Source organism: Pogona vitticeps, chromosome 1 (genome assembly GCF_051106095.1).
Source record: "Pogona vitticeps strain Pit_001003342236 chromosome 1, PviZW2.1, whole genome shotgun sequence".
Classification (NCBI taxonomy): Eukaryota; Metazoa; Chordata; class Lepidosauria; order Squamata; family Agamidae; genus Pogona; species Pogona vitticeps.
Genome location: NC_135783.1, coordinates 352,282,288 through 352,308,061, shown reverse-complemented (window position 1 = coordinate 352,308,061; position 25,774 = coordinate 352,282,288). Strand labels below are relative to the sequence as shown.

Below are 25,774 nucleotides of genomic sequence, written 5' to 3'. Positions count from 1 at the left end.
TCGGGAAGGGAGTGTGCGGTGAGTGCTTTTGGGTGTGCAGAGGGAGGAGAGGGGCCGGCAGTGGAACAGAGAAGCAGGAAACGGGAGAGAGAAGACCACCCGAGATCGTCGCCTCGATGTTTAGCAGAGAGTGGAAGATGGAGTTGAGCGCAGGTAGGACCATGGAGGGAGGAACAAGGAGTAGCAGAGGCAGGAGGCGAACCAGAAAGAAGTTCACCCATGGCCCCTTGCACATGCGGCCGTATAGACAGCTTGTTCATCGGCCCAACGTTGGCCACCCTCCTAATGTCTAATTTCAATCCCATTAACTTGCTTGTACTGCCTGATGCTCTGAGCCAGGCTCTCTAAGCCCCTCCACGCAGGGTTGGCCTTTCCATTAAGGCAGCGGAGTGTGTGGGGTTGTGGTGGTGGTAGAAAGCACTGATGACAAGCACACAGTGGCGAGGGCTCCGCAGCCCGCCCTGCGCATAGCAGGCTGGACTGTGGCAATTGGTGGCGGTGGTGGAGGAGGAGGAGTGTGGCCCATCGCCAGTGTGGCGGTAAGAGGCAACTCTTCGGCATGTTGAAAGTTGACCTCAGGCCGCAAAATATCTTGGGTCAGCTGTGCCTCCATCACAGTGACAACATGTCCACCTACCCAAAGCACTAGGGTGTCCGTCAAACGTTTGGGGATCTCCAAGTCCGTTGTAGCTGATGGGCGCCCTACAAGATCTTCTAGATCTAAAGTAGTGTCTCAGCCCCTCTTTCTGGGGGCACCCCAGGACCGCTGGGAAGCAGATCGAAGGCAGGCAAGGCACAAAAACCCATCAGCCACACAGGTGATCTCAGCCGGCTGGTCTTGGTGGGGATCTGAACCAACCCACTGAGCTGGAGACCTCAGATGTGGGCCCGGTGAGGGCAGCGGCTGAGCTCCTGGGGGGGAAGAAACTCCAGGCTGGCCCAGGTAGGGCAGAGACGCCAAGCATCTCTCTCTCTCTCTCTCTCTCTCTCTCTCTCTCTCTCTCTCTCTCTCTCTCACACACACACACACACACACACACACACACACACACACACACACACACACACACACACACACACACACACACACACACACACACACACACACACACACACACACACACACACACGGGGACCAGCTTTCCAAACCGCTCCCCGTTTAGCTCTCCTTTTCTTAAAACAAAAGCACTGAAACCTGGCGCGAAGACCTGGCACAGCCCCATGTTCGGTGTTTCTGTTTGAAGTGACCGTCCGTGGTGGGTGGGTGGTCTTTGGAAGAGAAAAAAAGAGTCTCTCTCCCTCTCTCTCTCTCTCTCTCTCTCTCTCTCTCTCTCTCTCTGTCTCTCTCTCTCTCTCTCTCTCTCTCTCTCTATCTATCTATCTATCTATCTATCTATCTGGTGACCTTCTCAGATGGTCGAAGAGGTCAACCACGCCGGGGCTTTCATTACTATTCCGAGTAGAGGGGCAGCTTTGCTATTCTTAATCAAGAGCTTTGCCATCTGAGAGCTGTGGAATCATCCTACTCCTTCTCCCCGAGGTGCGTCTCCCGGCCATGTCTCTGTGCCAGTTCTGCTCATGCCTAATTGGAAGGAAAGGCGAGCAGAGACTCGTCAAGAGAGGCAACAGGCGTACAACGGGCATCTAGGATTGATCTTGCTGAGCACCCGCCGGGGCCACACTCCCAGGCAGTGACTACCTGCCAACCCTGGTCACTTTCTGCCCGTTCTAGCTCTCCTGTCCTTGAGGTCTACTCTTTACTTTCTGGGAGGCCCCAGAAAGAAGGCAAGGCTGCTTCTTCTACCACCAAAACAGAGAGGTAGGTAGACAGGCAGAGGATTGTGGAACTTGTAGTCCAAAATATTTTTCTTTTCCAAGACCAGCTCTAATCACAGTGATACTAGGCAGAAAGGCATGTCCTTCCCCCCTTAATGGAGATTGTTCCGAAGGAGGAAAAGCTGACAGAAAAGCCCCATCCTCCTGGGGTACATTGGCCCAGAGTGCCCGGAGCTCACGACAGCCTTCAATTTTAAAAATTCATTTATTTCCTGGGCCAAACAACGGTGCCCTGGGGGGTGCATTAGAGCATTCCCCGAGCGCAGTTTGAGAATTACTGCAGCAGTAACTCGACTGTTTCCAAAGAAATAAAAATCTGGACAGGGAGTAGTATTTTCAAAAATTCTGTTGACGAACACAACACGCTGCGTTGCAAAGCTGAAGCGGCACAATGTGACGCCAGTGGAGCAAACGACAGCAATTAAATGTTCACAACAAATCTCAGCTTTCCTGGTGATTTACTGCATTTCCGGGTCTTTCTGGTGTACCAAAGGCAGACGATGCATGTTTCATAAAGAAAGTGTTCCTTATTCTTTTCTGCTGCTTCTCTCAGGCTTGGCACTGCATTATTAAAGTCCCAAGACTACTGATTAAGAGGGAATCGGTCTGCCTTCTGTACCTCCCTGGAAGGTATTTCTCAGTTGCCTCTATATGCCAAGCGAGCACTCTTGGGACACCAGTGCGTCTAGTCTTTGCATCATTTTCTATTGCTCGCTGATGGACCCTCCGTGGGGTTTTCTGGGGATTTTCTGGTGGTGGTGGGTCTCCCACTAAATGGCTTGTCTGCTTCAGTGCTGTAGATCTTCCATACTTGTGCTTCCCAGAATCCCACAGGCATGGACCATCCTGTGTTGAAATTCCAACTGAAATTACTCAAATTATGAAAATCCTTGCACTGCCAGTCTTATGAAGTGCCACAGCACTAAACGTTACCCCCTTCCTTCCTTCCTTCCTTCCTTCCTTCCTTCCTTCCTTCCTTCCTTCCTTCCTTCCTTCCTTCCTTCCTTCCTTCCTTCCTTCCTTCCTTCCTTCCTCCCATCATCAGCTCCTTCCTCCCATCATTAGCTCCTTCCTTCCTTCTTGTCACCCATCATCAGCTCCTTCCCTCCTTCCTTTTGATTTTTTTTTAACATTGTGCTCAGCTTCCTCTTGGAGCAAAACTCAGCAAATGACTAAAATCACAGATTTTGTGAATAAAACAAAATCAGCCAAACTGTGTCAAGTAGCAGATGGTAAAATACCACAATAAAGTTTTTTTTAAAAAAAAATGGGTGGGTGGGAATACAGAAGTACGTATACACCAGGGACCGGGACTAAGTCAACAGAAGAAGGAGGTCTTTGGCTGGCATCTAAATTTTTCCCTTTTGCTATTTCTCTGTTGTGACATTGTATGTGGGGGGTGGGAGGGTCCCCAAAGACAACTCTTTGAAGAAGACCTCAGGAATCATTGAGAACCTTTCCTCGGACACTCCTTTGAGAAGACTGGGTTTTAAAGTTTTGCACCAACCCTTTGAATGGGGCTTAAAAGCTGACTGTTGACAAGTAGAGCAGACAAGAGATGGGCATGAACCGGTTCGTCACAGTTCACCCTAGTTCGTCAAGGCAGGTGCTTCTGCTCTTCTCCCCGCCTCCTCAGCCGAACCAGCCACTCACCAGGCCCAGCTTGCTGGCTTTCGTCACCAACTGGGCTGATCTCCCAGTCCCGGGCAAGAGCTCAGACTTCTCAGCCCCGCCCTTTTTGTCTGAGTGGCAGATCAGCTGAGAGGGCGGGGCAGAGAAGCCTGTGCTCTTGCTTGGGGCTGGAAGATCTATCGAAGAGGTGGGAAAAACAAGCCAGCTGGGCCTGGCGAGGGGGCGGAGGGAGCCAAAGGAGGCGGGGAAGAAGAGTAGCAGCACCTGTGCTCCAGCACTGACGAACTGGGACGAACCAGTTCGTGCCCATCTCTTTAAAATGATTCAGCGCTTGGGCAATGTGTTCAAAACAATCAATTCCAGTGAGCAGACCTGCTACTCTACTCTGCTTTAATGGAACTTTCTACGATGAATATAGTGCATTTTAATGATTCATGCTGGGTAACCAGGTGATCTTGGTTCGGCTGAGGTCATCAAGCTGATAAAGGGCACCACATGCCGCTGACCCCCCCCCCCCCCATCAGGCCACCTGGAATGCTCATCTGATTTCAGAAGCTAAGCAGGGATCAACCTGGTTACTACTGGGATGGGAGACCAACCAAGAATAGCAGTGTACACCCAGCCATTACCAATGGCCTCTCTCAGAATGAGGCCATTTCCTATACAGTATTTCTTTCGTTTCCAGCCTCAGAACTGCAAACTTACTCCTTCCTGGAGGTTGCAGCTCCCTCTAAGGCAGTTGGAAGACTCAGAAGCTGAGCAGATGAATCCTATTTGCTGTAGCTATTAGGCACCTCTTCTCTCATCCATCCCCAGGCCTCTTTCACAGAATCATAGAAATGTGAAGTTCGAAGGGGCCTACAAGGGCATCAAGTCCAACCCCCTGCTCAATGCAGGAATACAATTCAAAGCATATCTGCCAGGTGCTTATCGAAGTTTCTCTTGAAAGCCTCCAGTGTTGGAGCGCTCATCACCTTTCGAGGAAACTGGTTCCATTGTCGTACTGCTCTAACAGTTAGGAAGTTTTTGATGACATTCAGCCGAAATCTGGCTTCCTTTAACTTCAGCCCACTGTTGCGTGTCCTGCACTCTGGAATGATCAAGAACAGATCCTGCCCCTCCTCTGGATGACAACCTTTCAAATACCCTGTTTCCCCAAAAATAAGACCTACATAAGCCCTAGTATGATTTTTCACGATGCTTGTTAATATAAGCCCTACCCCCAAAATAAGCCCCAGTTAAATGAAACCCTGCCCTCCACCCTTGTGCAGCAACAAAAGAAGATGACGTGACTGTATTTGAAGAAATATAGATGGTTGTACATACAAAAATTAAAACATCCCCTGGAAATAAGCCCTAATGCGTGTGTGGTTTTTTTTTTTTTTTTGAGCAAAAAAATAATTATTTTCAGGGAAACATGGTATTTGAACCCACCAAGAAGCCATCCAAGGTTCCACCATCCCTGAAATAAAAAATGGGTACCAATGCACTTCTGGTCCAAAAAAGGACAGGACACTGAAAGGAATAATGAGAGCTCCCAAATGCTTCTAGCGGTGAAGGTTTCCCTTCTGGGTTGTGTGATTTCTGAGATCACACAACCTGGACATTACACTCTGAGTGAGAACTCCCAAAAAGCCTCATCCACCATGTAATAGTAGGAGATGTGAACTTCTGAGCATACACAAAAGTTCTCTCAGCCCTAATCTAGGAGCAGGCTCACAGTCACCATATACCAGAAATACTGTATGTGATATAAACACATTGTTGTTGTTTAGTCGTTAAGTCGTGTCCAACTCTTTGTGACCCCATGGACCAGAGCACGCCAGGCCCTCCTGTCTTCCACTGCCTCCCGGAGTTGGATCAAAGTCATGTTGTTAGCTTCAAAGACACTGTCCATCCATCTCGTCCTCTGTCGTCCCCTTCTCCTCTCGCCTTCACACTTTCCCAGCATCAGGGTCTTTTCCAGGGAGTCTTCTCTTCTCATGAGATGGCCAAAGTACTGGAGCCTCAGCTTCAGGATCTGTCCTTCCAGTGAACACTCAGGGTTGATTTCCTTTAGAATTGATGGGTTTGTTCTCCTTGCAGTCCAGGGGACTCTCAAGAACCTCCTCCAGCACCACAATTCAAAAGCATCAATTCTCCGGCAGTCAGCCTTCTTTATGGTCCCGCTCTCACTTTTATGGCCCAGCTCTCTGAGTCAAAAGCAAAACCTGACCTTTTTCATGCAGCCCTTTACTAAGATGGGCTTGGGATTTTTAAAGTTGTTCCATTGGTTATTTTTTTTAAAATCTAAAGCCAAGTTAGCATGTGGCAGAGGTTTGACTGTGGTTATACGAATTGTAAGTTTGCTTGATATAATGTATTATTAGCTGCATTTTATTGTAAAAAATGCTAAAAAAATAATGATTTGTCTGAAATGTGTTGCTGCAGGAGAGCTTTAGGGATACCCTGGAGGAACACGTGGGTCCTGTCGGAAGTCAAGCCTGAACCATCTCTGGAGGTCAAAAATGTTGACACTGAGTTTGTCTTGTTTTGGGCACCTCCTGAGTGGTCAGGTTTCTCTGGAAAAGACAATAATGCTGGGAAAAGTGGAAGGAAGCAGGAAAAGAGGAAGACACAATACGAGAGGCTCTGATGCCCTAAAGGAAGCTACTGATCTGAGGTTTCAAGAGCTGAGCAGGGCAATCGATGACGGGACATTTTGGAGATCCACTTATTTGTAACCACAAGTCACGGGCGACTTGATGGCGCATAACGACAAGAACAATTTGATTGTTGCAAATTGCCCAGAGAGTGCTGTGCACTATAGGGTGAGATACAAACTGAATGAATGAATGAATGAATGAACAAACGAACGAATGAATGAATGAATGAATGAATGAATGAATGAATGAATGAATGAATGAATGAAAAGGTACCCCGGAATGTTTCTGAGACCTGGTTGCTTCTGGATCCCGACCTTTTCTCCCTTGATCTCTCACACATTCTCTTTTTTTAAAATCCATGTATTGTAGGGCTTATGGGGTGTACACCTCATTCTCATTTCTCACACAAGTTGCTCCCAGCTTCTGTTGCCCCCAAAGCCTTGTTAACAGCAAATCTCCCCAATATGTGTGTCCTCACCCCCTGAACAAAGTGTGCCTGGCAGGAAAATGGAAGCAGGAGAGAAACATTCCTTTATAAATGCTGGTATTTATGGGTCAGATAAGGGTAGCTGCAAAAATATAAAACAAAACGCCAGCCACAAAACCCTTAAGGCTGGGTGATCAGAGGAGCCCATGAAGTATGCCACTTAGAAGCATGTCTAGGCAGTAGTCCTGTCGTATGATGTTCACGTTTTCTAGCAGGGGCAGCCAAATCCCCTCCCCTCTCAATCATCATCATCATCATCACCATCATCATCATCATCATCATCATCATCATCATCATCATCATCATCATCATCATCATCATCATCATCATCATCATCATCATCATGATGTTGGAAGCTGCCCAGAGTAGTCAATTGACTAGATGGGTGGGGTATAAATGCAATAAAAAAATAAAATCATTATCGTCGCCATCATCATCTTGAGCTGGAAGGGACCCTCTGGATTGAGCTCCTATCAAGGAGGCACAGTGGGGGGAACCGAACTTCCAGCCCAAACCACTGACCTACCCAGCAGTTCATGGTCTGTGTTTTAAAAATACGAGGGTTCCACATTTTCAAGACTCCAAGGCAAATAGAAAAACAACAACCACAGAAATGGCCTCATGCAGTCGCAAGAGTAAAATCGCCACTCCTGGTGTCTTTTAGGAGCGATGGGTCACCAAGAACTGCAGGGCGGCTCAGCAGTTTACTAGGTCTCTGGCTGTAGAGCCAGAGGTTGGGAGTTTGATTCACCCCCGCCCTGAGCTTCCTCAACAGGGGCTGGACTAGATGATCCCATAGGGTCCCTTCTAACTCTGAAGTTCTAAGATGATGAAGATGATATCCAGCATTCTCTCCACGTTGTCTCAGTACCCACAAGCGAAGACGGAGTACAACATAAAAGTCAACTGAACGATGTAACGTTTTCCCTTTGCCATTTACCGACACAATGGCCTCGTTAACAGCAAAACGAAGGAAAAGCTGGTTATAACGCAAAAGGAATGAAATTTCCTCCTCATTAAGTTAACAATTTTAATATAAAGCCATGATACCTTTGCTATTAGGAAAAAAAAGGAACGAATTACGTAAATGCGGAACGTGTCGTTGATAACGGCCCTGAGACGTAACAGCCTTAGGTGGCTTTCTGTTTGGCCTCTGCGCAACAGGAAAAGGTATTGTAAGCAGCAGGCGAGTAGACAGCAGAAATGGAACCCACACATTACAGCAGATTAAGGGAGCAAAGCTGCTAGACTGAGATGTTCAGAACTGCAACCAAAAATAAATGAGAAATACAACTGAGATGGAGTAGTGACAAGTTAGGAAACACAGAAACACACACTGAAAGGAAAATGCGCAGGAAATGTGAAGCCAGCTCAGCATGTAAGGAATGCCAATGTCTGAGAAGCCAGAGCCCCCTCGGATGTTTGGTGATGTTTTGGCCCTGTTCCTGCAGCTAAATATGAGATTCTCAACAGAGAAGGCGTTAAGGTGACGAGCAGGTTATATCAGTCGTGATGATGCTCCCTGGTCACGGGAAGAAGTGAGCCGTGACCATCTCGAGCGCCTCAGTGGTGATGACACAAGATGTCACTATGAAACTACCAAACAGGATCTAATCACCCATCTCCAGGTGAAATGTTGTATCCTGCAGACCCTCGTCCCAAGAAGTACCTCTCAGCCATTCCCTTTCTCCTCCTCCTCCTCCTCCTCATCATCAAAAAAACATAGAAAAATAGAAAATCGTCTTAATGGCTTATGGTGAAGAAATTGGGGGAGATAGCCCCAAAAGAGGAATATTCTAAGTGGATTCTTTGTCACCGCTGTTATTCAACATTTCACTAATCCCCGTATAAATAACTTTAAATAAAACCGGATTGGGCTACCATATTTCAGAACAGGTAGGAAAAGTTATCTGTTATATATGGATGACCTAAAACTATATGCAAAAAGTTCCACGGCGATAGAATCACTGCTAAACACAACGCAAATATTTAGTGAAGGTATTCAAATTAAATTTGGAATTGACAAATGTCTATAGACCATTGCAAGATTTAAAAGAACTAGATGGAATAGAGTTTTTAAATGGTGATATAAAATCACTGTGAAGTTATGAAAATTATTGAAACTTTGGAATACTAGAAACAGATAACATCCTGCACAAAAAGTTAAAGAACTGACAGAAAGGGAATATATCAAAAAAAAAAAAAAAACCCTACAGAAAATCTTAAAATCAAAACTGAATGGTGGAAATACTGTACAATCCAAGCCATAAACACATGGACAGTTTCAGTAATTAGATACCCAGCTGGAATAATAGATAGGACCAAAAATGAATTAGAATTGGGTGGAAAAACACGGAAACTAATGAACATGCATCACACACTACATCCAAAAAGTGATGTGGACAGATTATATTTACCACAAAAAATTGGAAGCTGTGGATTTCTACAAATACAGCAGATAGTAGAGGAGGGGAAAAGAAGCCTAAATGATTATATCAGTACAAACAGAGAAAAATTACTGAAAGCAGTGAAAATGGAGAATATTTTGAAAACAATAGAAGCAAAGGCCCAATATAAGAAACAATACAGTGGTACCTCGCATAGCAATCGCTCCGTTTAGCGAAGAAATCGCTTTTCGACGATGTTTTTGCGATTGCAAAAGCGATTGCTTTGCGATGGTCCCTATGGGGAAATTTCGCTTTGCGATGATCGCAGGGAAGCGATCATCGCAAAGCCCCCATTTTCGGCCAGCTTCATGGACAACCCCTGAGAAATATTGATGGAAAGCGTGATCCTAATTCAACATGGGCATGTCTAAAACTAGAGACCCTTAAGAAAAAAACCAAAGGCTTGATTTTTGTTGCACAAGAACAAGCACTCCAAACCAACGTGATGAAAGCCAAGATACAAGGAGTTAGTGCTAACAGCCAATGTTGACTCTGCCAAGAAAAAGATGAAACTGTGGCACACCTCATCTTTGAATGTCCAAAGATGGCACAAACAGATTACAATGTTAGACATGATAGAATGGCAAAGGGAGTGCACTGTATGGAAAAATTATAACTTGCCATCCTCCAAAAACCCATAGGAACATCAGGTAGAAAAGGTGTCAGAAAATGACCATGTCAAGATCTTGTGGGATTTCTGGTTCCAAATGGACAGACACCTTGAACTTAACACATCAGACATAGTAGAAATAGAACGAAGAAAGGTCCAGATCATTGACATGGCCATTCCAGGGGATGCCAGAGTTGAAAACAAAGAATTGGAAAATACAGAGACTCAGCCATCAAAACATCTCACCTCTGGAAGAAACACACTTCAGTGGTCCCCGTAGTCATCGGGGCTTTGTGAACAATATCAAGAAGTTTCACACAGTACTATAAGCACTTGCAGATCTCAGAAATCACACCATCAGAGCTACACAAAAACAGCAATATGAGGAAAAGCATATCTATTGCTCCGATACTTAACAGATACTTAGATTTTTTGCTTAAAACTTGTGTCTGTTATATAATGCCAGTCAATGGCTTTATAGTTTTAATTGACTGTGCCTATTGTTTTTGGACAATAATAATAACAACCACCGCAGAACTACAGAGCCGGAAGGGACTCTATGATTTTTTTAAAGTAACTAAAAAGGGACACTTTTCATTACTTTTCGGAACAGTGAAAATAATGAGTGGGTTTTCAAAAATCATAACTATAATCAATTCCTTTTAATTAATAATGTCCTAGTGACTTTTTGTAAGTGATTGTAAGTGATTATCCAAGTAATTTTCCAAGCCCAGGTATGTCTTCAGGTTCTCTCCTCCAAAGTAGGATGTCCTAATTTTAAAAAAAGACACGAGGACACCCGACCCCACCTTTCCTGCCTCTCAAGGAACCACCACCAGGGCAGAGTTTCAGACAAGCCCAGGCATGGTTGAAGCTGCCGGAAATAATTGTTTATGCACATGGCATATATTTGGAAAGAAAACTAGGGTTTTGTAAGAGAAAGTTGAATCATCTTGAGCTCTATTTTCTGGCTGCATCTAAGGCAAGGCAGCTGCTCACTGTGTACAGCTGAAGGTCGAGGGACCCTTTTGGAACCCCTTGAAAGAGGAAATATGCCACCCAGAAAGAAGGGAGAGGAAGACATACCTTCACACATCTTTTGCGTGGACTAATTTATAGGCAGAAATACAAATTCAGAAATGATTCCCATTGTTCAAAGGTGAATGCTATATAACTACTTAAAATTTACATTTCCAACAACACTCAGACTATCTCAAGGTAGCCAGTGCTGCAGGCTCAGTCTAGTTCAAACACCTGACTCACCAACAAACAAACAAACAAATGAACCAACCAACCAACCAACCAACCAACCAGCCAGCCAGCCAGCCAGCCAGCCAGCCAGCCAGCCAGCCAGCCAGCCAGCCAGCCAGCCAGCCAGCCAGCCAGCCAGCCAGCCAGCCAGCCAGCCAGCCAATGGACGAACGAAGCAAGCAAGCAAGCAAGCAAGCAAGCAAGCAAGCAAGCAAGCAAGCAACCAACCAACCAACCAACCAACCAACCAACCAACCAACCAACCAACCAACCAACCAACCAACCAACCAACCAACCAACCAACCAACTCAAAGTTCTCAGGGTAGGACTTTGGACAAGACGTTCAGGGCTTCACCTCTGCAGAATGATCTCCAAATGCAGAAGGACCACCAGGGTGTAAAAACTAGCCTTTGGAAAAAGTGGCCGTGCTGGGTTTTGCTAGGTTCTGTCACTTTTTTAAAAAGGAATTTTAATTTATTTACAGTATCTTTGCTCCTCCTTTCTCCTTAATAAATTATTTGCCATCTTAGGACTGCAGAGCTGGAGGGGACCCTAAGTAGGTCATTACATCTAGCTGCTGTCAAGGAGGCCCCGTGCGGGAACTGAACTCCCGAACCTCTGGCTCTGCAGCCAGAGAGACCTAAACCACCGAGCTAGCCAGCAGTTCTCTTAGAAAGACCTAAGACGCTTTACATTATTAAAGGTCTTTGCCTGCTTGTGAAAGGACAGCAAGGATGGGGCCAGTGGGAGGGAGTTCCACAGTCTGGGAGGAAATACCGCAAACGTTTCCAGATTTTGCTCACCGCTTTCATGCTTGGTGGGGAAACAGGGAGGGAGAGGAAGAACTAGAAAGAGGAGTGGGCCTAAAGTGTTCAGTGGGATTGGCGTCGCCTCTTGAGGAATTGTGGGGCTCCACAGTTGCCCTTGGAGTGGCCCCGATCCTGGGGAAAAGAATGTTGAAAACCAGCTGCCTTTAGCTTGCACCAACCATTTCATCCTCTCTGTGACACTCAAATATGCTCCTTGGTGGAGGAAAAGACTCCGAAGGCGATTCAGAGCCAGGGAGGAGGCCGGCCGCCTACTTTCCTGCACTCGCTTCCCATTTTGTGACAGAGTGGTTTGGCCAGGTGCTTCCCCCCCCCTTGCTGGAAAAGCTCTGGGTTCAAAGCTGAGTCACCGGGCCCCATCTCCAAAGGCTTGGTGGCCAGGCAGGCAGCTGTGCCAAACAGCTGGGAGGATCAGAGGGAAAAACTTCTTCCTCCCCCCCTTTCTCTCTCTTCCTCACTAAGGACAAAAGCAAACAAACAGAGAGGGTGGGGGAAGCGGATTTTCTTCAAAAGAGGATTTCTGGCTCAGCAGGGGCCGAACTAAGAAGCAGGAGGTGGTGGTGGGGACCCCTTTCCCTTCACAGCTGCATCGAAGCTGCCAAATGGACCTTCTGGCGGCCAAAAGAACATTCCACAGAAGATGATACCGAGAAGCCGCTGGACAAAGTTGGAACATCTCCGTCAGAGGTCCTGAAAAAGGCAAATTCCCCTTTTCCTTGAACTACACCATAAAACGTTTTCATGCATCTGGATAAAAGCCTGGAGTTTGGAGAGAAAGAGTTCCTTTTCCGGACCACATACAAGTACATCAGCCACGTAAGCTGCAGGATCCTCGCTCCTGTGATTTTTCTAGGTTTTGTGGAAACTCCAGTCTGCTCCGTGGCTGGAGCGAGATCAAGAGTGGGATCCCAGGTCTGCCCAAGATTTTGGCTTCCGCGTACAGTCCGTGGTGGTGCAAGAGAGCCCTCTGGATGTTTCAGATGCCAGATAATCCCATACTGTTGGCCAAGCTGGGCTGGGATCATGGGAATAGGAGTCCAGAAACAGCTGGAGTCTCGTTTGTCACCTTGCACACTGTCTAGTTTGTGTTTGTGAGAGTGAAATTTCTACCTCCACCCCTTGTTCCTTCCAGCCTTTGGTTTCAAAGAGAGCCCACCTCGGCAGAGTGCTCTTTCCCTCTTTCATCTGTTGGAGGCAGTTGTTTGCTTGCTGTTGACCTGTTTGGTTGGTTGCTAATCATGAGGGCCATAACAAAAGCAGCATAACACAATACAATTTCAAGCAACTGCAAGTCAAGACATGTTTTTCATTTCTCCGACAAATGTCTGAGAATGAGTTACTGAGACTTTAAGTGCCAGTTAATGAGAAAGGGTTGGAGTCTGGGGAACTGGTAGCGATTCTCCTCGGTGGATCTCTGTACTTCTGCTGTCTAGGAAAGACAGAATTTTACCAGAAATTCAAAACACTGTGACAGAAATGCCAGAAGGACTTCTCATTGTATTTAACTGTGTTTAATATTTTAAATTTAAAACCCCTAAAAGACAGAAACAGCCATCTTCTCTGCACTTGCCTCGCCTTCTTTACTCGTTTTTAAGCCTTCCCTACCTTCAAATTGTTTCCCCAATGCTTTCTGATTTCAATAACAATAATAAAACTTTCCCACTTTTGTGCTATGGTGCATAAGTGGTAATACAGAAAGACTCCTGTGGATTATAGCAAATACAGTACTATTTTAATAGCGAATGCTGTGGTCTCTAGCTCCCTCTAGTGACCAGTTCTGGTAACCTCACCTTTAGAAATACTGTACATATTTCTAGAATTTTTCTTTTAATATTTTCAGGCCTTGGATAAGTAAATCAGCAGATACTGATCCTCCAGATAAGGGGGTCCAATTGTAGCTATTTTGTAAAAAATCAGGATGCAATGACTGCTGTTAATCTAAAAAAATCAGAAAGGCATGACAGTAAGAAATGGAGGGGGCATGGAGACACGCCAGCAGAAAAATGTCCATATCTCTCTTTCTCTCTCCCTCTTTCCCTTTTTCCTATCCATCCATCCATCCATCCATCTTTCTGTCTATCCATTCAGCCATATCTCCCCTCCCTCCATCCCTCTTTTCCTCCCTCCATCCATCCATTTGTCTATCTGTCCATCTCTCTCCCTCCCTCCTTCCCTCTCTCCTATCCATCCATCCATCCATCCATCCATCCATCCATCCATCCATCCATCCATCCATCTGTTTGTCTATCTGTCCATCTCTCTCTCTCTCCCTCCCTCCCTCCTTCCCTCTCTCCTATCCATCCATCCATCCATCCATCCATCCATCCATCCATCCATCCATCCATCCATCCATCCATCCATCCATCCATCCATCCATCCATCCATCTGTTTGTCTATCTGTCCATCTCTCTCTCTCTCTCTCCCTCCCTCCTTCCCTCTCTCCTATCCATCCATCCATCCATCCATCCATCCATCCATCCATCCATCCATCCATCCATCCATCCATCCATCCATCCATCCATCCATCCATCCATCCATCCATCTATCCGTTTATTCTGCTTTGTCTCTACTGACACCTGTTTCAGCCTCGTGTTGCACAGACCCCATGATGTGCTACCAGCAACACGGGTGTAAGGAAAGGTGAACAAATGCACAGTGCGCCCAAGCCCTGAGAAGTGTGCATCAAAGCTGTAGTCAACACAAACCTTTCTGTCCTTCCCCTTGGTTGGCAAAGAGCTGTCTGGGACTGCATGGAAAAGCAAAGGTGGACAGAAGAATTGCTGAGATACCATTCCGCCCAATTTCTCCCAGGTAGTTCCTAGGGTATAGGAGTCCTCATTAAGGGTGGGATTAGAATATCCCAAGTCTCCAACATAGCATGGATACGATTAGGGTAAGGGTGGGGATAAAATACAAGGTACGACCAAAGAAAGGGACGTGGTGGCGCTGCGAGCCAAACTGCAGAAGCCTGTGCTGCAGGGTCAGAAGACCAAGCAGTCGTAAGATCGAATCCACGCGACGGAGTGAGCTCCCGTTGCCTGTCCCAGCTCCCGCCAACCTAGCGGTTCGAAAGCATGCAAATGCAAGTAGATAAATAGGGACCACTTCGGTGGGAAGGTAACAGCGTTCCGTGTCTAAGTCGCACTGGCCATGTGACCACGGAAGATTGTCTTCAGACAAAACGCTGGCTCTACGGCTTGGAAACGGGGATGAGCACTGCCCCCTAGAGTCGAACATGACTGGACAAAAATTGTCAAGGGGAACCTTTACCTTTACCTTTTACGACCAAAGAAGTCAAAGGACATTCTGGAATGTGGGCCTCTTTTGTGATGTGTGCAGAAGACGGCAGCTTAAAAGGAAAGTCATAATTTTTTCTCAGAACAATGTCATGCGAGGAATGTCTCCTGAGCTCTTTCTCTTGCTGTGAAGGTATGTCTGGATGACTAACTCCAACTGTGTCCCTAAATGCCAGTTATTTTCCTTTGTTGGTCTCTAAGGCTTCCCCCAGTCTTTCTTTTCCCAAACCTCAGACACCTCAAACTGGAGAAATGTAGCTAAGATTCCAGTATGTTGAAACTGGGGGCTCAGTCTCTTGCGGGGCGGGGCGGGGACAGCTTTTCTCATCAGTTCACATAGTCCGTGTGTTTCCCCTGTGTCACAATCAAGTTCGGGATGCAAATAACATTTTGACATACAATAATTAAGATTTGGCCATGATCCAGTGCAGAGGCGGCCCATCCGAACCCTTATTAATATCTGCGGGCTTGGGCTTCGGTGTTTAAAAAAAAATAGCTGGACCGTAAAGAAGGCAGGCCGCCGAAGAATGGATGCTTTTGAATTGTGGTGCTGGAGGAGGCTCGTGAGAGTCCCCTGGACCACAAAAGAGAACAAACCTATCCATTCTGAAGGAAATCAACCCTGAGTGGTCACTGGAAGGACAGATCCTGAAGCTGAGGCTCCAATCCTTTGGCCATCTCATGAGAAGACTCCCTGGAAAAGACCCTAATGTTGGGAAAGAGTGAAGGCAAGAGGAGAAGGGGACGACAGAGGATGATATGGATGGACAGTGTCATCAAAGCGACCAACATGAATTTGACCCAACTCCGGGAGGCAGTGGAAGACAGGAGGGCCTGGCGTGCTCTGGTCCATGGGGTCACGAAGAGTCGGACATGACTTAACGACTAAACAACAACAACAACTTCAGAATGTCAGAACATTCCTGCTTTGAGACAGGAAAAATGGAGAGTTTGGGGAAGTTACTTCTTTGGTTGATAAGTTCCTGAGTTCCCCGAGCCAGCAAGGCCACTGGTGAATTCAGATTTGGTGTGAGGGGGTAAAGAACCTGGTCCATTCCAGGTTGAGTACCTTGGATAACTGCTTCAAAGTTCAAACCAAAACCCAGAGTGCCATCACCACCCCTCCCAGCGCTGGAGTTGCTCGTCTCCTCTACATTAAAATATGACTTTCAAAAAATCTCTCTGTGGCATTCAGATATAAAAGCCACCATCCTGTTCTGCATTTACACTTGCAACGGGTTCCAACTGCACCAAAGCTGCCATGGGGATCTGAGGACATGCCAGTCACCGGTGCCTGCGAGACACATAAAATGTCACCTTACAAAGTTGCTACAGCAGCTTCTAGAGCTGGAGTTCCATGTATTTAAATTCAGTTCTTCTCCCCAAAACCCAACATCCTCCAGTTATATTGTGTTCCTGTATCCACAACTCAGGAAGCCAGGAAATGGCCTCTAATACTCCTCTACCATATTGTGTCCATCTTGCCAGCAAGAAAAAAGGATGCCAAACCTTACATAGCCAAGGGCAGCCTGAATGTTGACCACTCAACAATTGACAACAATTGACTCCTCATTCATGGAGAGACTGCAAATTCTGAGAAGTCTACACCCCACCAGGCTGGGATCTGGCCGTGACAATGAGCAATCTCCCACCTTGCCTAGAAAACGAGGAATGTGCCCTGAGAGATGGGCAGAGTTAGATACTTTTGGGACAGACCCAAGGATCATAATGGAGGATATGGCTACTTGGGCTGGTCCCCAGAAGTCTACACCCTACAAAATGGCCTCCACATGCATGCTGAAGACCCCCAGCCCAACAAGCTGAGGAGACTCAAGTGTCACCCTCAAGACCATATCAGGTATCTTAGGAGAAGGAGATCTTGTGCAGCAGAGCCGTGATACACCCACACCATTCCCATTTCCCTCCTAGATTCCTGCATTCAATAGTTCAATAAACCTCCAGTTTATGAATGTAGGATATTGCATTTCTGTATTCATGATTCAAAATGCCAGGAAATGTACAACATCATACCCATGTTGCCAGCAGGAAAAAGGATGCCAAGCTTTCCATAGCCAAGGGGGATCCTGAATGTTGACGACACCCATGGCAGCAGTCAAGAGGGTCTACAGGATCCCCTCTTGTGCGCACAACCATTCACAATGGGACACCATGCAAGGCAAAGCCCCAGAATCTGAGTCCCTTTTCAGCTTCATTTCTCACCCAAAACACAAAGCAATGGTCAAGGCTGTTTTTCAAGTGTGAAAGCTTCAAAGTTATAATTTTTTGTTTGGGGCACCCCCCGTTTTTTTTACGGAATGTTGAATTTTGGTGTTGCACAATGTCTACAGATGCACTCCCGTGCACCAATAATGTTGATCAGGATACTGGCTAATAGAAGGGCCAACAAATAAATACATGGGAATTTGAGGACCGGTTTTCTCAGTCAGCCCTTTTGGTTTGGGTAAGGACTGAAAATACTCCAGAAGAATATAACTGCTTCAGTGACTAGCATTATCACTGTAAGTTTTGTGCTGTTCACTCTGTTCTCACCATGTATGTTTGCGTGCTTAGGTATCAGAAAACTAACAGAGGTTTCCTAGCGCTCTTCAGATCTAGGAAAAGTTCCATTTTTTTCCCAACTGCTCTTCTCAGAATGCCTTAGGTAGCATGGCCAGTGGCTGTCAGCCAAGAAGTTTGATTTTTTTTCTCATTTCTGCTCTCCTTAATGGAAATCAAGACCTCCCAGTGGCTTCTCTTGAAATGCCAAGAGACAGAGGTCCTCGTGAGAACCATGTCAGAGGTGTGGAGATTTGAAAGGGTGTGGAAGTGCTAGATTTAGGGACGCTTTCAGGCCTCCTTCAGAAGTCCTGACAAAAAAAGCTAGGTGTGGTAATTGTTAAGAGTGGAGTGTAAACGGGAGGTTAGCACTCTTTAATTTTTAAACAGAGAACAAATGGAAGATTTGGGTTGGGTGCAACCGACCTTGGTTGAGAGACCGGGAGCCAGACAAGATCTTACAATAACTCATCACTGAAACGGAGATGAGAACGGGGTTTCAGAATCGATTCTCCTTTTGCCTGAGATGTCGGACTTCCACACAAATCCCACATTTATCTCCCGAAGACCGATCCAAAATCACAACGTGAGCTAAACGGCAGACTATGGTAAATGTGAAAAAACACCTGTTGTGACCATCAGACACACTTAACACCTTACCTTGAGGTATTTGGTCCCCCTCTACTCAACACTGGTTAGGCCTCATCTGGAATCCTGTGTCCATTTCTGGACACCCCATTTCAAGAAGGATGCCGACACATTGGAACAAGTTCAAAGAAGAGCAACAGGGGGGTGGAAACCAAGCTATGTAAGAACAGGTTGAAAGAACTGGGAAAACATTTGATCATCCCACAATGCAGGGCACGCAATAATAGGCTCAAGCCACAGGTAGCCAGATTTTGGCAGAATATCAGGAAAAACTTCTTTACTGTAAGAGCAATACGATGATGGAACAAATAACCTCGGGAGGTGGTGAGCGCTCCAACGCTGGAGGCTTTCAAGAGAAATTCAGACACACACACACACCTGGCAGATATCCTTTGATTTGTATTCCTGAATTGAGCAGGAGGGTGGACGTGATGGCCTTAGGGGCCCCCTTCCAACTCCATTATTCTAATGATGTTCCCTCTGTAACAGGTAGCTCGATCCAAGATACAAATGTGGGTGAGTCTCTGTCTCTTGGGATGCTGACCGAAAAAGCCTCAGCCCACGAGGACATCTATGAATCGAAACCTGTTAGCCTATGAAATAAAATCTGCCAGAAAAAAACTTTTTTCTTCTTTTTGCTGCAAGAGATTAACCAACACCGCCACACCTTTGAAAATGAGACCACCAAAGCTATTTGTTCACAACAAGTCCACTTCTGTCTTTCTGAAAGTTGCCCATGCTGATTGGCTGGGACCAAGTTTAAATGGGATCCAGTCAACTTCCAGTTCGCATTCTGCTCCCTTGGCTATTTCGATGGAGGACATCTTTATTTACCACTGACAACGAGGGACACGGGGTATTCACAAGGCTCCCCCATGCTGTGAAATTTAGGGTAGCCCCAAAACACCCTTGGAAACCAGATTCCTGGATTTCATTTACTTTCCTGCCCTCAAAACCATGCATGGCCAGCCTCTGTTTGAGAAGGAGCATCATTCAAGGTCCTGGTGGTGGAACAGCCGGGCCTCTCCCAGCTGAGATCTCCTCCTACTCTAGGGTGGTGCCAAAATGCACATTTCCAAGGCAAATATGGGATAAGGCCAAGTGGTTGGGGCTTCCTCCTTAAGCTCCTGCTTCGGATTGGAATCCCGTTGCTTCCTTCCTGCTTCTCTGCTCACCAACTGGAGATGAAGAGGCACCACGTTCTCCACCTCTTTCCAGCTCCGAGGCTCTGCCACCAGAGGCAGCATCCTGTGGCTTGGGCTGGGTGCACTTCTGAGGCCCACCCTTCCTTCTTAATAAGGTGGAGCCGCTCCATGCCATATTAAGATAAAAGAAACTGAACTTGTTTCCTCTCCAACCAACATGGCAGGTTATGAAAACGCAAGTCCAGAAGAAAAGTACTTCTGGATGGAGTCTGGAGCTGGGAATGAATGCCAGAAAGACAGGCTGGGAGAGGCCCTCCGAGGCGGTCTGGCTATTTCAGATTCTGACACCTAGAGTGTTTCTCTCAAGGGGATCTGTGTCGGCCGGCTCTTACCCTCCTGTTCTTTCTTCTCAGCCTTCTAAATCTTCGTTTTCGGATTTTTTCTTTTTTCTTTTCATCCAATGACTTCGACTCAACTCATGACTCTGAATCCACCCATCCCTCCTTTTTTTCTGGGGAAAAGAGCTTGTTTGAAATCAGGATTCAGACTTGGGGCTTGGGACCAAAGACTCAGCTTCGAACTCGGACCCAAAGATTGGCTGACGTCCCTGAAAAATGCAGAGTGGTTGCCCCAATTCAGTAGTGAGGTTGACTGCTAAATCTTAGTATGGTACACATTTTAACTTAATTCATCATGCTCTAGTCGATTCCACGTTGGGGTGGTCCTTCCCTACTCCCTGAGGTTTCAGACCCTAAGACTTGAGGAGAAGTGCTTGTCATGCCTTCGGGGCCAGACTTTTGCAGAATCCCTAGGACAGACCTTTTAACTGCAATTCCATAAAGCTAGGTGCCTCTGAACATGTCCTGATGCTGTGCAAATGAGTCCCTGAATCGAGGCTGCCCAGCTTGGCAAGAATGGAGTTTGGATGCAAAGCCTGGTTGCTGGAGCCAGGGTGCCAAAACGTGAGTCTCAGAACCAAAATGTGAGACATGACAACGTTTCTCTGTCTTGTATTCTCAAAGGCTTTCACAGCCGGGATCCGATGGTGGCTGTAGGTTTTTCGGGCTCTTTGGCCATGTTTCGAAGAGGTCGTTCTTCCGAACGTTTTGCCAGTCTCTGTGGCTGGCATCTTCAGAGGATAGGAGTTAGTGTTCTGGTTTAGTGTGTGGGGCAGTTGAGTATTTGTAGCTGTGGGATCCGCTTTTTGTCCTTTTCAGGAGATTGGGTGATTACGGTGATCAGCGTGTTTTGTGGGTGCATTGTTGCGATAAGGGGGAGAGATGATCTGTCACTGTGATTGATGGGTGTCATTAGCTGGTCTTTTGTGTGCAGCGATAACTGATCCTTGTGTCTGACGATGCCGGCCACAGAGACCAGTGAAACTTTAGGAAGAAAAACCTCAAGGACACGGCCAGACAGCCCGAAAAACCTACAACAACCATATTTCTCTGTCTTCTTCTTCATCATCAAAAAGCATGCCTTTTATCATCATCTTAGAACTGCAGAGTTGGAAGGGGCCCTATGGATCACCAAGTCCGGTCCCTGTCAAAGAGGCACCATGGGGGAATTGAACTCCAGATGCCTAAGTGACTGAGCTGTCTCGCCAGCTTTGTTTTGCTCCACCTCAGGACAGGCAAAGGGGTGGTGGCCTTCGCTGATGACAGCTCTGCCTCTGTTTTCAGATTGTGGGACCTGATCCTCCCCATCAAGCAGGAGCTCCCTCCCTTGTTGTCTTCCGCCGGGTGGTTAAGCAGGCGTAAGGCGAGGCACCGGCCCATTCTTGAGACACCTGTGGGCTGGGTAGGACTTCCGTCTCAATGCCTGCCCTGCAAGCAAAGTGTGCTTCGGGAGGCACCCAGCCTCCTACCTTACAAAAGCAGGAAAGCGTACTGATATGAATGTAGAAATCCGTTTAGGAACAGAGCAGAGGAGTTGAGATGTCTAAACTTGGTTACAGAAGCCCCTACAGTCCGCTTCTCCGTGTGCAGATAGCCCCCCCCCCAGTCTTATTCCAGGAAGCACGGACCCCCATTTGAAGGAGGGGGAGAAAGCCTTTCCTTTGAACCCTCCTTTTGAAGGATGGGGAAGCGGCTTCCTTCTTGTCCTGAAACCATGGAGAGTGGCTGCTCAGAGTCACCAGCAATGGGATGCCCAGGAATTGGCCAGAATCCCAAGGCTGGTCTGAGCAGGACAACAGATGGGAAGCCGCTCGGGGGGGGGGCTGCATTCCCTGGGCCCGCCCTACTGTTTGATTGACGCTTCTGAGCCCTCCTGTCTGCCCTGTGACCTCCAAAAGGACCCCTTTGGTGCAGTGGTTAAACTGCAGCGCTGCAGTCGAGACTGTGCTCACAACCTGAGTTTGATCCCGACAAGTTCAGGTCGCCAGATAGAGGCTGACTCAGCCTTCCATCCTTCTGAGATTGGTAAATTGAGGACCCAGTTGGCTGGGAGGGGGGCAGTGCGTAGCCTGTATAATTAAATTGTAAACCATCCAGAGAGTGGTTTAAGCACTATGAGCAGTATATAAGTGGAATGCTTTGCTTTTGCTTTGAACTAGCCTACCATCCTTGCATACCTCAGTCTGGGCTTCACCAAATGAGCAGCTTCCCATTCCCGGTCATTTGAGGGTCAAAAAACCTCCGGCCGGGTGAGGGGGAGGGAGTGTCCTTGTGCAGCAAGTGCAAGAGACACCGAGACAGAAAAATGGAGACAGTACTCATTTCCTAACCACATATCAGGGGCATGGCATGCGCACACAAACCTTTGCAATGACTCTATTGCCCAGACTGCAACTGGGAGTCGGGGGGGGGGAGAGGGGGTTCCAAGCCTTAAAGAGAGAGAGAGAGAGAGAGAGAGAGAGAGAGAGAGAGAGAATTCACAGCCACCATGACCAAAAGGAAAGCTAGACCTGTGGAAATGATGCCTTCTCTGACATTCCCTTGAAGCCGGGGAACACAGATCCTGGCCCTATAGGCTTGAGGTGTCCTCTGGGGCCACCAACGTGGCAATCAGCACCCTTTCAACACTTCCGCAGAAAAAGTGCTCTCTGCCCTTACCCCTAAGTCGCTTTTAGGGGGACTTTCCCCAAAAATATGGAAATAACCCCTGATTTACCACCAGCCTTTTCCTGTCCACACACAGGTAGCCACCATCCAGAATCTGAGAAGCTCATTGACTGCCTGAGACCCCCCCCCCCACCGAAACCCCGAACCCAGGCCTGCCAGATAGATTCTGGCTTTTGCCCACTCTCTCTGCCTAGGAAAGGAAACTTATTTTTATCTGATTTCCCCCCCCCCCCGCTGCCCCATAATTGTCTTCATTAGAACAATCTGCAAGGAATTAAACTTCACCGCTGTCCTCCGGGAAAGGCTGCTTAGTGAGTTGCAAATGATCCGGCCGGCCCCCTTGGCTGAGAACAACTGGATGATTCCTCTTGCGAGGCACTCCTTCCGGCTGAAGAAGCCAGATTAACCTACTTATTAGAGAAGGATGATGACACAGCTCTTTGAACAGCCCACTCACAACTCGTGGGAGGAAGAGTTGCCGCCCATCCCAAGGAGGGCTCCTAACAGAGCATCATTCCTGACGGGAATGTCCCAGAAATCATAGTCAACAACGACATCGGGCAACACAGCGGCTACCACGGCAGTAACAGACCCTGCAGTTGCAGAGTAACAAAGTTAGCCCGCCTTGCTCTTTTTGAAAGCAATCCTCTGTCTGCAGAGGCCCCACATCTGAACCCAGATCAGCCCTCCACATTCAGTGAGAGGTATCATAGTTCAACTTGCACGGTTGGAATGACTTGAAAATTTGCATCGCTCTATTTAAATTACAGTGGCGCCTCGCATAGCGATCGCTCCACATAGCGATGAAATCGCTTTGCGATGGACCTTTTTGCCATCGCAAAAGCGATTGCTTTGTGATGGTCCCTATGGGGAAATTTCGCTGCGATCATCGCAAAGTGCCCATTTTCGCACAGCTGATTGGCGGTTTCAAAATGGCCACTGGGTAAACAAAATGGCCACCCGCTGTTTTCAGGGACGGATTCCTCACTTAACAGGCACCAAAAATGGCGGCGCTATGGAGGATCTTCGCTTAAAGGTGAGTTTTCAGCCCATAGGAACGCATTAATCAGATTTTAATGCATTTTCTGGGCTTTTTAATATCGCTTAGCGATGTTATCGCTTAGCAGCGATTTTTTGTGCACGGATTAACATTGCTAAGCGAGGCACCACTGTATCAGGAATTTGTGTTCTCTTCTGAGGAACGTGCAAATATACTTGGCTCAGGAATACTACGAGTGAGAAGGATCTTGGAATCATTGTAGACCAAAAGCTCAATGTGAGCCGACAGATCTAAGCTAAACATCAGGAAAAGCTTCTTGACTGTTAGAGCAGTACGACAATGGAACGCATGACCTCAGGGGGAGGTCCAACGCTGGAGACCTTCAAGAGAAACTTGGACAACCCTCTCTCAGATCTGCTTTGATTTGGATTCCTGCCTTGAGCAGGAGGTTGGACTTGAGGGCTTTATAGACCCCTTTCCAACTCCATTATTCTATGAAACGGATCAAATTAAATATATTGATGGGGCAGCCATGCAGAAAGGCTGGAGCCTTTAATGGGGCAAAGTATCATCCTCTCCCTCCTCCGCAGCCTTATTCTCAAGGCCTGGAACCCAAGTCTTACGCAGGAGTAGGGTACGATTAGCCTAGAGAGGATGGGAAAAGGGGATATGATAGCTATCTCCAGCCGCTACTTCCTGAAATGCTGTGCTCAAAATACAAGAAGGGACATTATGGCAAGACTTTAGGAAGGCATTTGTGGCAGTAAGAGCTCTTTGGCAGTGGAATGGACCCTTTCAGAAGGTGGTGGACTCTCCTCTCCTAAACTTTAAAAGACCAGCTGGGTTGCCTTCTGTCAAGGATGCTTTACCCACCGGCTGGATGAGATAATTCATGAGATCCTTTTCGACTCTCACCTTTGACGCTTAGATGAATTAATACTTTTTTGGGAGCTGATGGATATAAAGCATCACTTGACTATGGAGGAAATTCCTTGGCCGCTCTCCTAATCCACCACCAGCAGTTTGGGTGGAGGACATAACCTGCTGCCTCCCCCCAATATAACGCTCCCCCGTTTTCTCCATTGGCAGTCGAGAGCCTGGAACTCGAAGGAAGGAAGGAAGGAAGGAAAGAAGGAAGGAAGGAAGGAAGGAAGGAAGGAAGGAAGGAAGGAAGGAAGGAAGGAAGGAAGAAAAAATGAAGCAAAGAAAGAAGGAAAGAAAGAAAGAAGGAAGGAAAGAAAGAAGGAAAGAAAGAAAGAAAGAAAGAAAGAAAGAAAGAAAGAAAGAAAGAAAGAAAGAAAGAAAGAAAGAGATAGAAATGATGGAAGGAAGGAAGGAAGGAAGGAAGGAAGGAAGGAAGGAAGGAAGGAAGGAAGGAAGGAAGGAAGAAAAAATGAAGCAAAGAAAGAAGGAAAGAAAGAAAGAAAGAAGGAAGGAAGGAAAGAAAGAAAGAAAGAAAGAAAGAAAGAAAGAAAGAAAGAAAGAAAGAAAGAAAGAAAGAAAGAAAGAAAGAAAGAAAGAAAGAAAGAAAGAAAGAAAGAAAGAAAGAGATAGAAATGATGGAAGGAAGGAAGGAGGGATTGAAGGAAGGAAGGAAGGAAGGAAGGAAGGAAGGAAGGAAGGAAGGAAGGAAGGAAGGAAGGAAGGAAGGAAGGAAGGAAGGAAGGAAGGAAGAAAGAAAGAAAGAAAGAAAGAAAGAAAGAAAGAAAGAAAGAAAGAAAGAAAGAAAGAAAGAATGAATGAATGATATGATGGAAGGAAGGAAGGAAGGAAATAAGAAAAGGAAAGAAATAAAGAAAAAAAGAAAAGAAAAGAAAAGAAAAGAAAAAGAAAAAAATAGCTTTTCTTAGCTTTGGTCTTTGTCCTTTTCCCACCAGGGCCACCGACCGTTGGACTTGATGGCTCCTTCCAACTTCCGTATTCTATGGAGACCCGGGTTCCAGTTGGGGCCCAGCCATGACACTCACCGACTGATATGGCCCAGATTTTTCCATACCATGCCTCTTTGGAAAACCTCACAGGGCCAAACACTGCATTACAGATAACTTGTCATTAAAAGAGGGTTCATTCTTTAACTGCTGGAAATGTCTGATCATCACGGCAGGAGCGTTTTATATCTCTGGCCATTTTCCAGTTCAGTTTGCTTTTTGTTTAACTGGCCACTGAAATGGACATTTACTCTATTGCAAATTGGAGCACCAGGATGACGTTTCTGAAACAAGAACAATTCCCACCCCAATTGTTTAATTCACCTGCACGCCACTGTGGCTCCATTTTGCAAAGAACCAGCAGACACTTGGATGAATAATAAAATAAAATAAAATAAAAA

At 46.6% G+C, this 25,774-nt stretch overlaps 1 long non-coding RNA gene across 1 annotated transcript; it reads left to right on the top strand.

The window, feature by feature from the left end:
• On the top strand, positions 1-25,774 carry LOC140703284 (uncharacterized). Its single transcript, XR_012082718.2, has 2 exons — positions 1-153; positions 25,323-25,774. It is a non-coding gene; the product is annotated as an uncharacterized LOC140703284 (long non-coding RNA).